Source organism: Myodes glareolus, chromosome 18 (genome assembly GCF_982192425.1).
Source record: "Myodes glareolus chromosome 18, mMyoGla1.1, whole genome shotgun sequence".
In the NCBI taxonomy this organism is placed as follows: Eukaryota; Metazoa; Chordata; class Mammalia; order Rodentia; family Cricetidae; genus Myodes; species Myodes glareolus.
The window spans coordinates 68,294,189-68,308,967 of record NC_142043.1 but is presented as its reverse complement, the minus strand read 5'-3'; the positions used below and the strand labels follow the sequence as shown (position 1 = coordinate 68,308,967).

The window sequence follows — 14,779 nt, the reverse complement described above, 5'->3', positions numbered from 1 at the left end:
AATGTTGCAGCTAGTCTTCCCAATGTTTAGCCATTGCTTTAGCTGTTCCAGGGTCCCAGAGAGATACTGTTGCCTGCTCCAGGCAACATGAAGTAATTCTAAGAACAGGACACCCACTTTCACAATAGGTAGGATGGATGGTTTTTGGTTTTCCTCATGTTTATGTATAATTGCCATTCATAGAGGATTGGTAGTAAATTGTTAAGGGTTGAGGGCAAAACAATAGACATTAGAGTCAAGGATCTTGTTTGGAATAGACAAAAGGGGATAGATATGACGTGATTAAAAGGTAGATTATTAAATCTACTTGTAAACTAAAAAAGCAACTATCATTCTAAATCATTTACATTGTTATAAATTCTTGTAAACCAAAACAAATTCAGAGTTAATTTTGTTATACTATATATATTTCTATTTCTGTTGAAGATATTTTTGAATATTGATACAAATGTAAAGTTATTTTTGTTATACTTTATGTTTCTATTCCTGTTTATGTTATTTTTGTATATTGATACAAATGTAAAATTATTTTTATTATACTGTTTTTATGTTTCTACTTCTGTTTAGGATTTTTTGCATATTGATGTGAATTAAGGTTATTTTGTCATATTACATTATCCCTTTCTACTCTAGTTAAGATCTTCTTGTATATTGTCAAAATACAGAGGTTATTGTGCTTAAATTGCACTTCTGTTCCTAATTTTGCATGAGGTATTATCTCTACAGCTTGTTTATTTATACAAATAAAGCCTAAGTCCTTAAGATATATAGGTTAAAAAGAATTACAGGACAATAGTCACCCATATTTGTCAAACTTATAGTTATTTTAATTAGGCTTTCTAGGCATGCAGAGAAAATTCCAAATAAATAGGTGCTTGATCTTCAAATACTTCAAAGACCTACAGAATATGGCATTTAAAACAGAAAACTTAGAAACCTTTTGACATGAGACACATCTGTTTTTGAGAGGACAATTGGCACTGAAGACACTCCATATAGACTTTGTTTTCTTTTTGGCAAGACTGGTCTATTGGGCAAGAAATTGCCCTTATCTTGACTGCCGACAATAAGTACTCTGGCCAGTCTGGACAAGCAGGACACAAAGAAAAGCAGCTGCTAAACTTTGCCAGGACAGGACAGGACAGTCTTTTAAATTTTCCTGGTTCTGAAAAAGGTCTGTCAGATATTCCAAGTCTATAAACCAAAGCTGGATGCCTCAGGATCACAGAGAAACCTTGGGTGACTGTCCAGGCAGTCAGCAGTTTCTGTAATTTCTTAAATTTTTTTGGAAGTTGCTTGCTTGCACTTACTGTTTGCTCAGGTAATATTATTTTTCTTCTCAGGACTTTTGATGGAGCTGAAGATTAGACAGTGACAGTTACAACTCTCCTGAATCTTAGCTAAGGACATCTTCAGTACAAAATCAAGATTCTTCAGGAAAGGACAATTATTGGAGTAACCTCTATAAAAATTGCCAGTTATCCATGGTCTGGATGTCTATGCTGTATTTCTTACTAGATAATTGTTTTTGTTGCATGGTAGTTTCACTCTTTGTTAAGATTATTACCTTTCACTTTTTCTGAGCAATACTTGATAATAGTTTTTTACTGTGTTTAGTTTTATTCTGTAAGGATTAGAACCTTCCTTCTTAATTAGACAAGAAGGGGGAAATGTGGGAATTCTGCCATTCAGTCTGATAACCTATAGTAAAGAGTGGCTTGGCCAAAAGGGAAGAGTCTTCTTTAGAAAGTCCATGATTTGAATACTGGGATAAAAAAGCCAAGGAAGGTGGGTGCATGCTGCCTTGGATGGTGGAGGGTCTTGCTGAAGCAACAGAGCAACAGAGTGTGGCTTGGTGACTTTCTCCATCACCCACTTGGGAACAAGCAGGGGAGTGGCTGACAGCTGTGCCCCAGTGGGAACAGTGGGACAGCTGCAGCCTGGGTTCTTCCTTCTTACCAGTGTTAGACCCTTTCTCTACCCAGTTGATTTTGGCCATGGTGTCTATCACTGCATTAGATACAACTAAGGTGCACAGAGGCCTCACTCTGCTCCCTGCAGGCACCACCCTCTCCTCAGCTCAACCTCATCCCTCTGACAAATAACTGGATTCCATGAAGCCTTTACGTGCCAGGACTGGGCAGTGAAAAACTGTCTCATAAAACAGGAGAGAGGGCTGGAGAGATGGCTCAGTGATTACGAGCACTGGCTGCTCTTCCAAAGGTCCTGAGTTCAATTCCCAGCAACCACATGGTGGCTCACAACCGTCTCTAATGAGGTCTGGTGCCCTCTTCTGGCCTGCAGGCATACACGCAGACAGAATATTGTATACATAATAAATAGATAGATAAATAAATAAGCATTTAAAAAAATTAAACAAGAGAGAGCCAGGCATGGTGTTACACAACTTTATTCCCAGCACTTGGGAGGCAGACGCGGGCAGATATCTGAGTCTGAGTTCAGCCTCGTCTACATAGTGAGTTTCAGGAAAGCCAGGGCTACATAGAGATACACTGTCTTGATAAATAAAAAAAAAAAAGAAGGAATAAAACAAAAGTTATGTGTTACCAGGATGAATCATGGGAAATCCATGAGGGATCCATTAGAGCTGGAGGAGTATTGGGGATGTAGGCTTGGAAAACAGACAGTTCCACATCTGTCTCAGGAGGGAGGAGAGAGGATCCCGACATCACCAACAGTGGCTCCTTCAGTCTGCAGCCTCTGTCAGCCATGGCCTCTCCCAGGCCAGGTTCTCTGTGGATACTGAGTCCTGTCATCTGAGTGCATCAGCCCTTACACACCAGTACCGGAGTCTGCTTCACCTTAGGGTAGACATGGATGTCTCTACCCTAGGTTGCATCCCCAAGTTTCTAGAACTTTTCAAAGAATGCATTGTCCCAGATTCCTGTGTGTGAGGTTTGCATTCTTCCCACACCCCAATTCTATCTCTTCCTAGAATTGTCACGTGGGCACTTATGGGGTGCCCTGGACAAATACTAAATTGTGGAGTTTTTTTTTCTTTTTTTACTTTTTTATTTCGCTTTTTTTTAAGTTGTCATTTGCATTTTAGTCATTTTCCTCACTGGGACGGTATTCCTTCTCTCCCTTCCCTGTGTTATCATGTGTATCAGTCTCCACAGGTGCCATGGGGACTGACACTCTGGATAATTAGACAACTTAAATCAGTGTGCCCTCTAAAGAGAAATATTCCTGTGAACTTAGACTGTTTCCTGCCAGAATTAGCCATCCAGAGCCCCCTGCTCTCCCTCAGCCCCACCAAGTCACAGTGTTGCCCTAGTGAATTAGGAACTGAACTTCCTCAGAGACAGGGTCTTCTGCAACTCCAGACTGGAGTGACAGGGAAGATCCACACACCCTGTGAGCACCTCTGTGTCCCAGTGACAGCTGCACTGGGCTCCACAGCACACTTCAGGGATCCTGGGTGACAATACCTGGTATCTTGTCCTCCCAGAGGCAGAGCTAAGGGACTTATTTTCTCCGGCTGAGTGTCAGAGTTTCACCACATTTCTGCTGCTCACTGTGATGATGTCTGTTCACTTGGATGGACAGTTAATGCTGGACAGAAAGATGGTCACAATGCTTGTGCCTCAATGGTGGCAGCAGGAGTTAGTAGCACATTTCATGTAACCTGTTCCCCTAATTTCTTATTTGGATATGAAAATTAATATCACGTATATAAATTATTTTCTATCCCTTCATTCTTTTACTACCTACTTTATGCTATAGAGTATCACATAAGAAGACCATCTTGACCTGCTGGCTCATGTGGATTCCCTCTTAGCTTCTGGGTCCCCCAGGAAACTGTGCATTTCTGGAATGAGGGGACCAGCTCTACCTGTAGGTCACTAGTGTGATGACAGAAGTGTTCAGTCACATAGTTCAGTGTGATCGTTGATTTAACTTTGTCTTTGCAGATTTCAGTTTATCTTGTTAATTGTAGGATTTCTTAAATCTTCTACACAGATCCCCCAAAGGCACATGTGACCCATCATCCAGGACCTAAAGGTGATGTCACCCTGAGGTGCTGGGCCCTGGGCTTCTATCCTGCCTTCATCACTCTAACCTGGCAGAGGGAGGAAGAGGAACAGACTCAAGACATGGAGCTGGTGGAGACCAGACCTTCTGGGGATGGAACCTTCCAGAAGTGGGCATCTCTGGTGGTGCCTTCTGGGGAGGAGCACAAATACACATGCCATGTGCACCATGAGGGGCTGCCTGAGCCCCTCACACTGAAATGGGGTAAGGAGGGAGTGGGTGCAGAGCTGGGGTCAGGGAAAGCTGGAGCCTTCTGCAGACTCTGAGCAGGCTCAGGGCTAAGAGCTATAATCATGACCCTCACCTTCTCTTCCTGTCTTTCCCTTCCCAGAGCCTCCTTAGTCCACGGTCCCCATCATGGCAGTCATTGCTGGTCTGGTTCTCCTTGGAGCTGTGGTGGCTGTGGTGGCTGTTGTGAGGAAGAGGAGTGCTACATCCACTGTCACGCCAGTGTAGCAGAAATGCTGACTGAACGGACTGTTGCCATAGGATTGGGATCTGCGCTTCACGGAGTTGTGTTCCAGGCGGTCCCTTGGCAATCAGCTGTGGTCATGATGCCACCTGAAATTGCTACCTGCACTGACTCGACCTGGCTGTCCTTGGCGCCATATATCTGTCTTTTCCCTTGTTTTTGTGTTCTTTGTGATCCTTGCATATTGCTAACAGATCAGACTATTCCAGTCAGTTGCGGATACAAACAAGACTGCTGAGGACATTTTTGAGCTCTGCCCCACTATTCATTAAAGCCTTTAAGGAAATAGCCAGTTCTGGAAATTGGGAGGTCATCGTTAAAATAATTCCTTAATGATGTGGAGCAAAAGGAGTTGCTCTTATCAGGAGAAACCTTAGAAGCCTTCTGTAGGAAAACAGTTGCAGCAACACTAGATGTTTGCCTGAGAATTACGTGCAGGGGGCCTATGCAGCCTTCATTATGGCCAGAATAAACCTAGGCTAGTTATAACATCTGACCCTGAGAGTCGGAGAGGGAAGAAAGTTGAGATTTATGGTATGAGACCAGTTTCAGACAAGTTTGAGATCATGTCTTTAAATTTTCCTAGCAGAAAGTTTTCCCAGAAAGATAGTAGCCTTCTTCTTTCCCACCCAGGATATTCTGAGCACAAGGTCACTTAGCTCAAACCAGCCAGCCACCTGGTACAGACTGATAAAGATAGCCTAGTTCAAGGGCAATAGCCTCTCTGTAGGCAAGAAAAAGAGTCAAAATATGAGAGAGCAAAAGTCCTTGTACCCATGCCAAAGTATTTTCAAAGATTCTTTTTGTAAACTGTTTTATGCTTTTTTTTTATGATCTGATGATGTATGCCTTTGCCAAGTTCTTTGTTTGTAAAATATAAAAGCCTTGCTTTTATACTGAAAAAGCTTTACTTTACTATACTTTACTTTTTTACTGAAAAAGTAAAAATCGCAGCAGCATTTTCATCACATTGAGGGCGTCTGACTGTCATTTCCTTTGCCAATTCCTGAATACTCCTGAGCCTTTTGCCCTGTTTTCCCACGGTCTGAGTGGCTCCCCTGAGCCGGTCCGTGGCAGAGGAGGAGAAACACAGATAGGAAAGGGCAGGGTCTGAGTTCTCTCTCTGCCCCTTTTAGAAGTGTGTTCTGCCTCATTAACAGGAAACACACCCACACCCTGCATTGCTGCTGTCTCTAAGCTGGGTCTGCTGTCAGTTCTGGAAAATTTCTAGTGTCTGGGACTTCCCTGGTCTCTCACAGTTTTTCTTCTCACAGGTGGAAAAGGAGGGAACTATGCTCCAGTGTCAGGTAAATGTGAGGAACAGGATTTTCCCTGAAGCCTTTGGGTTGAAACTGAATTATCTGGGGAGCTCTGACAATCGATAATAGCTCCTGCAGGAAAATATTCTGGGATACCTGTTTTTTACCTTTATATATATATATATATATAATTTTACCCCAGGCAGGGACAGTGCCCAGAGCTCTGATGTGTCTCTCCCAGACTTTAAAGGTGACATTCTGGGACCTGACTTGTGGAGGGGCAGAGTGGACACAATTGGGTTTCAGGAATGAATCACCTTTCAGTGAGTGGTGGGTTGTTGGGATGTTGTCTTCACCGTGATTGTTCATGACTCTTGTTCTGTAGCGTGAAGACAGCTGCCTGGTGTGGATGGATTGACAGACGATGTGTTCAGGTCTCTCCTGTGACATCCAGAGCAACTCAGTTTACTGTCAGCAATAGTGTCTGATGTTCCCTGTGATCCTATGGGCTCAGTGTGAAGAACTGGGGAGCCCAGCCCACCCTGCACACCAGGACCCTGTCCCTGCACTGCCCTGTTCTCTTCCACAGCCAACATTCCTGTTCCTGCAGACAGGATGGGACATCTCCATCCTGTCTCCTCCATGCTGTCCTGAGCTGCAGCCCCTGACTTCCCCACTGAAAATAATAACCTGAATGTGAACTTGATTCTTCATGTCCTTGATCTAACAGATTAATTGTCAGGTAATATAAAGGTTTGAGATACATTGAGTTTGTGAGTTTGTGCAGGAAATAAATGACAACATGGAGAACCTCCCAGAACCTGTGTTCACTATGCTGTGTGCATCTGGTGGGACAGGATGAGGCCATGGGAGCTGAGTGAGAACAGGGCTGTGCCCAGGTGGAGCTCAGTCCGTTGTTGGCTCTGACAAGGTCACTCCTCATCTCTGTCCCCTCCTGGCTCTGTTCTCTTCATCACTTAGAACCATATGCTGACACCTGTGATCACAGGGACACTGGGATGACCAGAGCCTCGTTCTGTCCCTGGGATTATGAACCGCCAGGGCTGCTGTGACAGGTCACCAGGGCTGCTCTCCTGGCTGTTACTCTTTCCCCTGTCTTTAGTGTTAATTTCTTGTTTTTTTCTTTTTTTAAATTCGTATGGAGGCCTGTTCTTGCTCCTGTGAGCGGTACCTGCCTCATTACCCTGTGGGGTCCCTGAGTGACAGCAGTAAGAGGTGTTTTCCGTCCCTGTCCCCTCAAGGCCCAACTAGACCCCTGCACTCAGGAGACTGTGGGATGAAACATGAACTTCAGTCTCTTGAGCTCCTGCCTCCCTTCAGTTCCCTCCCTGGAGGTTCTCTCCTTTCCCATCTATCAGAATCTAACCCAGGTTGTAGGACGGGCAGAGAGGAGGAATCCACAGGGTCTCATCTCAGATCTGTCCTGTGTTCTGCCCAAGGTCCCCTCTCCCTCTCTGCCTCTGGGAATCCTGGGTGTTTCCTCAAGTGGAGACTCAAGAATTTACAGGCTGGGTCTTTCTCCTCCCATGCTATAAGCCAAGCCAGTTCTTTATTCATTAACCAATAAAAGCAACACATAGACAGAAGGACCTCCTATACCACAGGGGGACCATGGGAGGAGGTTGAAGGGGAGAGAAGAGGAAGGGAGGGGAGCAGAGAAAAATATAGATCACAATAAAATCAATAAAAGAAAAAATGAATCAAGCATTTCAAAAGGAGCGCTCTGATCAGCTGCTGGTCTCAAGAATTATAATCAAAAGCTAATATAAAGATCTCATGCCTTAAAAAATTGCTGACTTTTCAAAGGAGCTGCACAGTAGCCATTGGGTTTATAAAACTCTTATATATAAAAATATGATCTTGAGTTTTAAGGAAAAAAAAGAAAGAAATCCTGTCTCAAAAAACAAACAAACAACCAAACCAAAAAAAAAAAAAACCCACCAAAAATGAAAAAGTAAAAACAGTTTCCTATTTGTCCTTCTGGACCTATACATTCAACTCACCTCGCACTTTGTTTTATCAGAGATAAAGTTCCAATCCCTAGGAGCTGAATATTTACCTCCTGAAGAGGCCAAGCTGGATGTTAAGACTTTGATGAAATTGTTGTTCCATCTGCACCTGTGTCTAGTAAACCTTCTATCTCAATGCCATTTTTCTGTATTTTTAGCTTTCATCTCTGATCATTTATAGCAGTTTGCCAAAAATACTTGTTTTCTTGTCTCTCCTGAACTTTTTTTTTCTACTAAGGCTGTTCTGTCCTTGATCACATCCAGGGCAGAGCTGTTTGTAACAAACAGGCATTGAGTCTTTTAATTGCTCTGTGGATGAGTTTCTCCAAAGCTGACAGGGAATGATTGAACCAAATTGAACCCTGGAGCCTGCAAGAGGTCCCCTTTGGCATTTCCTGATGGCAAAGGGTTATCTTGCTTGTCCCATATTGATCTGCATTTATTAGTCCAATGCTGGCCTTTGCCACACCTTCTGAATACTTTAGAAGGCTGGGGCCTTCTGTTTGGATTCTCTCTAGAAAAGATACATTGTTTCTAGGAATGCCTTGCCTATAATCCCATTTCAGATGACCTGCTTACCACAATTAAAACACCTGACATTTTGATTTTCCTTAAAATTTTTAGAAATCACTTCTTCCATCAAAGTATCATAAACTTGAGATCCAGTATCAGCTATATTTCTAATCCATTCATCTATTGGTGCTGATCTTGTCTTTAAAGGCCTAATCACCCTTTTGCATTCTGAATTAGCATTTTAAAAAGCCAAAGATTCAATTAATATTTGTCTGACTTCTGAATCTGATACTATTCTATTTACACCTGAAATCAATCTTTGCAAAAAGTCAGTGAAATCTTCTTTGGGGTCTTGTATGGTAAATGACTCAACCTTCTTTCCTGGTTTTTCGACCTTACCACCAACATTTGCTAAACGACACAGCGGCAAGGTATGGGCATCAAATCCACGCTGCCTTTGTAACCCAGCACACTGGCCTTCACCTAGAAACTGATCTTGAGAAATATCAACACCTCTGCCCTATCTCATTGTTCTAGGGCCCTGGCTTCCTCTGTCCACCATGTTCACCATTGTAACTGAGGACCATTTTCCAAAGCTGCTGTTGCCAAACCTTTCCAGTCTTGGCAGATAATTGATTTCTGAGTTATCCATGAATTTAACATCTGTTTCTCTTTTTTTTAAATATTTTTATGGTTTATTTAACTTTATTTTATGTGCATCGGTGTGAAGGTGTCAGATCCCCTGCAACTGGATCTTCAGACAGTTGTGAGCTGCCATGTGGGTGCTGGGAATTGAACTCAGGACCTTTGGAAGAGCAGGCAATGCTCTTAACCACTGAGCCATCTCTCCAGCCCCTTAACATCTGTTTCACATAGGATGATGGCATACACATGAAATGAGCCCTTCCTCAAATCTCCTCAAATGTAATATCTCTATCGGATTCCTTTAACATCTGCAAAACCTCAGAGGTTTTGCCTATTTCCTGAGGGTAGATTTTTATTTGTAATAACTGGATAAATTAAGGTTGGTGTTCTGACAATCTTGAACCGTCCCTCCTTAGTTTCATCATGAGGGGGCACAGTAGGTTCTTTTCTAAATTCTTCTGTCTGTGTCTGTGTATTTTTCTTATTTTCATTTATAAGTCTTTATAAAGCTTGCATCTTGCCGGGCGGTGGTGGTGCACACCTTTAATCCCAGCACTTGGGAGGCAGAGGCAGGCGGATCTCTGTGAGTTCAAGGCCAGCCTGGTCTACAAGATCTAGTTCCAGGACAGGCTCCAAAGCCACAGAGAAACCCTGTCTCAAAAAAACAAAAAAATAAAAATAAATAAAGCTTGTATCTTATAAATCCACTTTTCATTTTGACACAATTATCAAAACTTTTCATATTTGGCACTAAAAACATTGCTATGTCTATTAAGGATAAAATACGAATGACCAGACTGATATTAATTATAACCAGTATTATGTCAGTCTCAGTTCAGTTATTTCTTTTTTTGCTTCTGTTTTCAAGTCATCTAAAGTAGCTAAGTAATAAGGTACGAATTGTTATGGTTTAAGTAAAATGCTGCAGGCTCCTGAGGGGTGTAGGGGCAGAAATGCTGCAGGTCCCTGAGTGGCAGCAGCAGGCCATGAGACCACGCAGCAGGTCCCCAAGCGGCAGAAGGCAGTGGGTCCTGAGACCATGGCAGGCCACAAAGGCAGCCAATCCCAGGCAGGGAGCCCACAGGTCATGAGGGCCAGGGGGTCCTAAGCAGGGAGCCACATGACAGGTGAGAGCCAGTCAGCAGGACAGCAGGTCCCACAAGGAGCCCCAGCCCCAGCGGGCAAGAGACATGGATAGGCATTCCATGAAGAGTGAAGTTGGATATTTATTTAGTGGGTTATGGAAGGGAAGGGAAAAGGGCGGAAGGGGAGAAGGGAGAAGAGCAGAGAGAGGGGCAGAGAGAGAGAAAAAAAACAGAAGGGGTAAGGGAAGAAGTGGGGAGAAGGAAGATACAAAACTGCCTCTTTGAGAGGGAGATGGAAAAGGAAAGGACCAGGCTGGAAGCTGTCAGCCTGCCTAGGCAGATTGGAGGGGGAGGGAGTGGGAGTGGCTTGTCTCTTAAAGCAACAGAGCAGACCATTACACTAATGCCCTGTATTATGATTTTTTCCATTCTCAATGTGGAAAATATTTTTCCTTTTAATATTACTTAGCTCTCTTCTTGAGGACTGCCCAGCTGTCTTACCAAATCTTATGACTTCTCAGTCTGCAGCTGGCATGATTTCCCTGCCTGTGTGATCACACCACAGGTTAAAGTGCCAAACATCTTTAACCAAGTCTCAATCATTCAATTTTACCAATAAAGACTCATAAGCCAGATGCTGGGATAAAAGCCTGCTAGCTCAGGGAGGCAGAGGAATCATCATCCAGCTGACCTTCTGGGTCCACAGTTAAGAGCACTTGCTGCCCTTACAGGAGACTCATGAGGAGGTTTATAATCGCCCACAATTCCAGTCCTGGGAATCCAGCACCCTTTTCTGGCCTGTCAGTACCACGAACCCTTGCAAACCACAAAACAGGATTCGGGGCTGAAGGAGAAATGCTTTGCTGCTTCAGGATGAAGTGGGCATCCTTCATCCTGCTTTTCCCAGTATTCAAAGTTCACAGCAGCTTAGTGAGCTGGGACCTGGATCAGTTCCTACTCCTGGGTCCTGCTGCCCCCTGGAGGCGGTTATCAGCATCGCGGCTTCTGATGGTTCCAGGAAGAACAGAGCAACTTTAAATGTCCCATCAGACTGCAGGCTTCAGAATCACCCAACTGCTGGGTTCAGGAGCATTAGAGGCTGTTTGGGCCACACTGAAGAACCGGCTGTCTCCTGCACAGCCCTGTTTAGATGGAAGCCACATCCCAGCCCCTGGCATCCATATATCCAGAGTCTGGAATATTGGGGTGGAAGTTCCATCTGGAGTCCTCTCCCCTGGGAGTTGTTTCATTTCAGACTCCGCCCCCGTGGAAGCCCGTCAAAAGATGACCCTTCCCCAGAGATACTCAAGACCACTCCCAAAGGGTATTTAAACTGCCCCCCAGAGAACAAACACATAATTTTCTGGTCTTCCTTCCCTGTCTCCTCACTGGGGGACTGGAATGCCATCCAGGAGCGTTGGTATACATTAACCTGGGCTGTTTCTAATTTGGTTTGATTTGATCTGATTCGGATTATTGCATCGGTGGAGTGGCTAATTGGGATGCAGAAACTTTTCCAGCCCCTCACATCATAGCGTTACTTTCTTTCTCTTTAGTTGCTGATGTTGCCCGGGATTTAACCCTGTGTGTTGAGCAGGTCATACCTGACTACACCTCAGCCCCACTAGCTTAGTTAGATGTAACCCAAAGAAAGGGTTCCCGGTTTCTTTTGGAACACCTTTTTTTCTTTAAATTTATTTATTTATTTTTAAAAACTATCCTTTCTCATTTTACATACCACTCCCAGTTTCTCTCCTTCCCCTCCTCCTGTTCCCTTCCCCCTTCTCCCCCACCCCACCCCCATCCACTCCTCCAAGAGGGTAAGGCTTCCCAAGGGAAGTCAACAAAGTCTAGCCCATCTCTTTGAGGCAGGACCAAGCCCTCCCCACTATATCTAGGCTGAGCAAGGTATCCATCCAAAGATAATGGATTCTTTGGGGACACCTTTAATCTCAGCCCTCAGGAGGCAGAGGCAGGAGGATCTCTGAGTTTCTGCTCCACATAGCAAGTTACAGGACAGCCAGGGTTGTAATGTGAGACCAGAACACAGGGAGTCACAACACTGACACCTGGGGAGGGGGCGGGGTGGTTAAAGCATGGAAAGCCAGAAAGGAACATGAAGGATTCCCAGCGTCAGGTTGTTGGGAGCTATTGGGGGCTGCAGACCCAGCCCTGGAATTCCCTGTAAACAACTTGTTTTCCTCTGCTCTAAGCAGCCTATAGCTGTTCTGAACACAAACCCTGATTGGCAGGAGAATGGGTTCTGATGGGTCTGTAGCTGAAAGATCCTGAGAGCAGGGGCGTGCCAGAACCCCATATAAGTTGCCCCTGAGCTCAATAAAACTGGCATTCTTCTACCAAGGATGATCCGTGTCTCTGTCACTCTGTGTTTGTGTGTGTGCATGTATATGATTTTAAGTCTCTCAGCCCAGTTGCTGGCTTGCATACCGACCTGTAGTGACATGGGAACTACAGGCACGTACCGTATAGCACGTAGTACACACGCCTTCGAGGTTTAAAACCAGATCTGGGGTGAGCCTGCGACCCCCAACCTAGTGCTGTGCCGGGTGAGCCTCAAGGATTCTGGGAGCCGGTGCGAGACTGGAAAAGCTGGAACTGGGAACCAGGAAGGGGAAATGAGGAGGAGTGGGCAAACTCCATAAGGACAGCGTTGACTCCGCCCACAGGACATACGGCCCAATCAAGAGTGGCTTTCAGAGTCTTCCTCCTTCCTTTGCTCTTTCAGGGCAGCAACAGCCAGATCCTTAGGTGCGCCATTGGCCAAGGACATGAAAATGAGTTGGGTGGAGGAAATTACCTCATTACTTTTTTCTGGATTGCTTCTTTCACCTGGAATTTCCCCCATGATGAAAGGAAGCTAGGGACTGCTGTCCACCTCGCTGTCCACCTCACAAGCTTCCTGCCACCGAACTACATCCCTGGCCCTTTACTTTTTTTTAAGTTTTATTTATCTTATGTATATGGTGCTCTATCTACACATACACCTGCAGGCCAGAAGAGGGCACCAGATCCCATTATAGTTGGCTGAGAGCCATCACGTGATGCTGGGAATTGAACTCAGGACCAAAGAGCAGCCAGTGCTCTTAACCGCTGTCTTTTCCCTGTCCCTGTCTTTTAAGACTGTGGGAGTCAGCCATGATAAGCTAAGTCTGGGCAGGTCACCCAAAGGAAGTTCTTTACTTCCAACCATTATCACCTGCCAGAGTAGAACTCGGCCATTGATAAATTTAAATGGAGGCCTGAGTCTCTATACTTCACCCTGAAGCAATACCTGGTTACAGGAAGACCTACAAGCTGAGATTACCTGACCACCACCCAAGAACGAACCATCCAAAGGAAATGTCTAACATTCCAACTGCTGTAGATAGGACTACCAGCCAGTACACACTCACCAGGACACCCCTAGACAAATGTCAGCCAATCAGGGATCCTAAACCTCAGAAACCCCTCACCCCCACCTTTACTACTATAAAACCCTATTCAAACTGAGCTCAAGGCTCTCCGAGTTTGCAAACTTGCTTAAAATAAAAACTTTTCACTTTTACATACGGGATTCAGGATTCGGTCTCCTTGTTGGCTTGTGTGGGGACTTCACGGATTTGGGCACAACCAAGACCTGGACCAGGCTGGCTTTGAACTTATTCTGTAACCCAAGCATGGTTTTTGTTTGTTTGTTTGTTTTTGTTTTTTGAGACAGGGTTTCTCAGTAGCTTTAGAGCCTATCCTGGAATTTGTAAACCAGGCTGGCCTTGAACTCACAGAGATCCCCCTGCCTCTGCCTCCCGGAGTGCTGGGATTAAAGGAGTGTGCCACCACTGCTCAGCTCCCAAGCAGGCTTTTTATACCATGCCACAGTTTCCCAATTAGTTGGGATTACAGGTCTAAAACTACATGGTTTTTGTTCAAGATTTGGTCAGGTGCTGGATGGTGGTGCATACCTTTAACCCCAGCAATTGGGAGGCAGAAGCAGACGAGCTTTGAGTTCAAGACCAGCCTGGTCTACAGAGTGAGTTCCAGGACAGCCATGGCTGCACAAAGAAACTCTGTCTCGAAAGCCCCCAAAAAGGACCTGGTTAAGGTTAAGTCTCCAGCACTGTGGGGATTGAAGGACTCTTCATACCTGTTTAAGACCATCAGAAAACACAGATGTTTATATTATTTCCCATACCTAGCAAAATGACAGCTATGGAGTGGCAATGGAAATAATTTTATGGCTGGGGTCACCACAATGTCAGGAAATGTATTAAAGGTCGCAGCATTAGGAAGGTGGGAACCACTGCTGTGGTCTTCACTGGGCACATAAGCAGGGCAGCAGGAGGGTCTGGGTCAAATGTAAACCACATGATGTGTGCTTGGAGCCAGGTCCAACACTGCCCCAATGTCTGGGTGCAGGGGTTGCAGACCCTCCACCCTCAGAGGAGCTGTGACGTCCATCTAAGGACTGAGAGAGACAATCCCAGAGTCATGGACTTTTCCCATGGTAGCCCTCAGGACAGTGCCCAAGGCTGTCCATGTTCCCAGGCCTTGTGGTGTGTACCACCATCCTGGAGAGCTACAAAGCAGTCTGCTCCTAAGCAATTCACCACCCTTGGGGTCAGAAGCAGGGATAGGTCATAGGTCACCACCCTGCCTTCTTCCTGGATGCCCACCAGGCTGGGACCCGGATAGGTCTACAGTAAGGAAATGCTGGAGAGCTCG

At 45.0% G+C, this 14,779-nt stretch overlaps 1 long non-coding RNA gene across 1 annotated transcript; it reads left to right on the top strand.

Annotated features, from left to right (window-relative positions):
- The first annotated feature begins 5,983 nt into the window (after positions 1 to 5,983).
- On the top strand, positions 5,984 to 6,607 carry LOC125411158 (uncharacterized). The gene is made up of 2 exons (XR_007235255.3): positions 5,984 to 6,037; positions 6,173 to 6,607. It is a non-coding gene; the product is annotated as an uncharacterized LOC125411158 (long non-coding RNA).
- Positions 6,608 to 14,779: the final 8,172 nt, after the last annotated feature.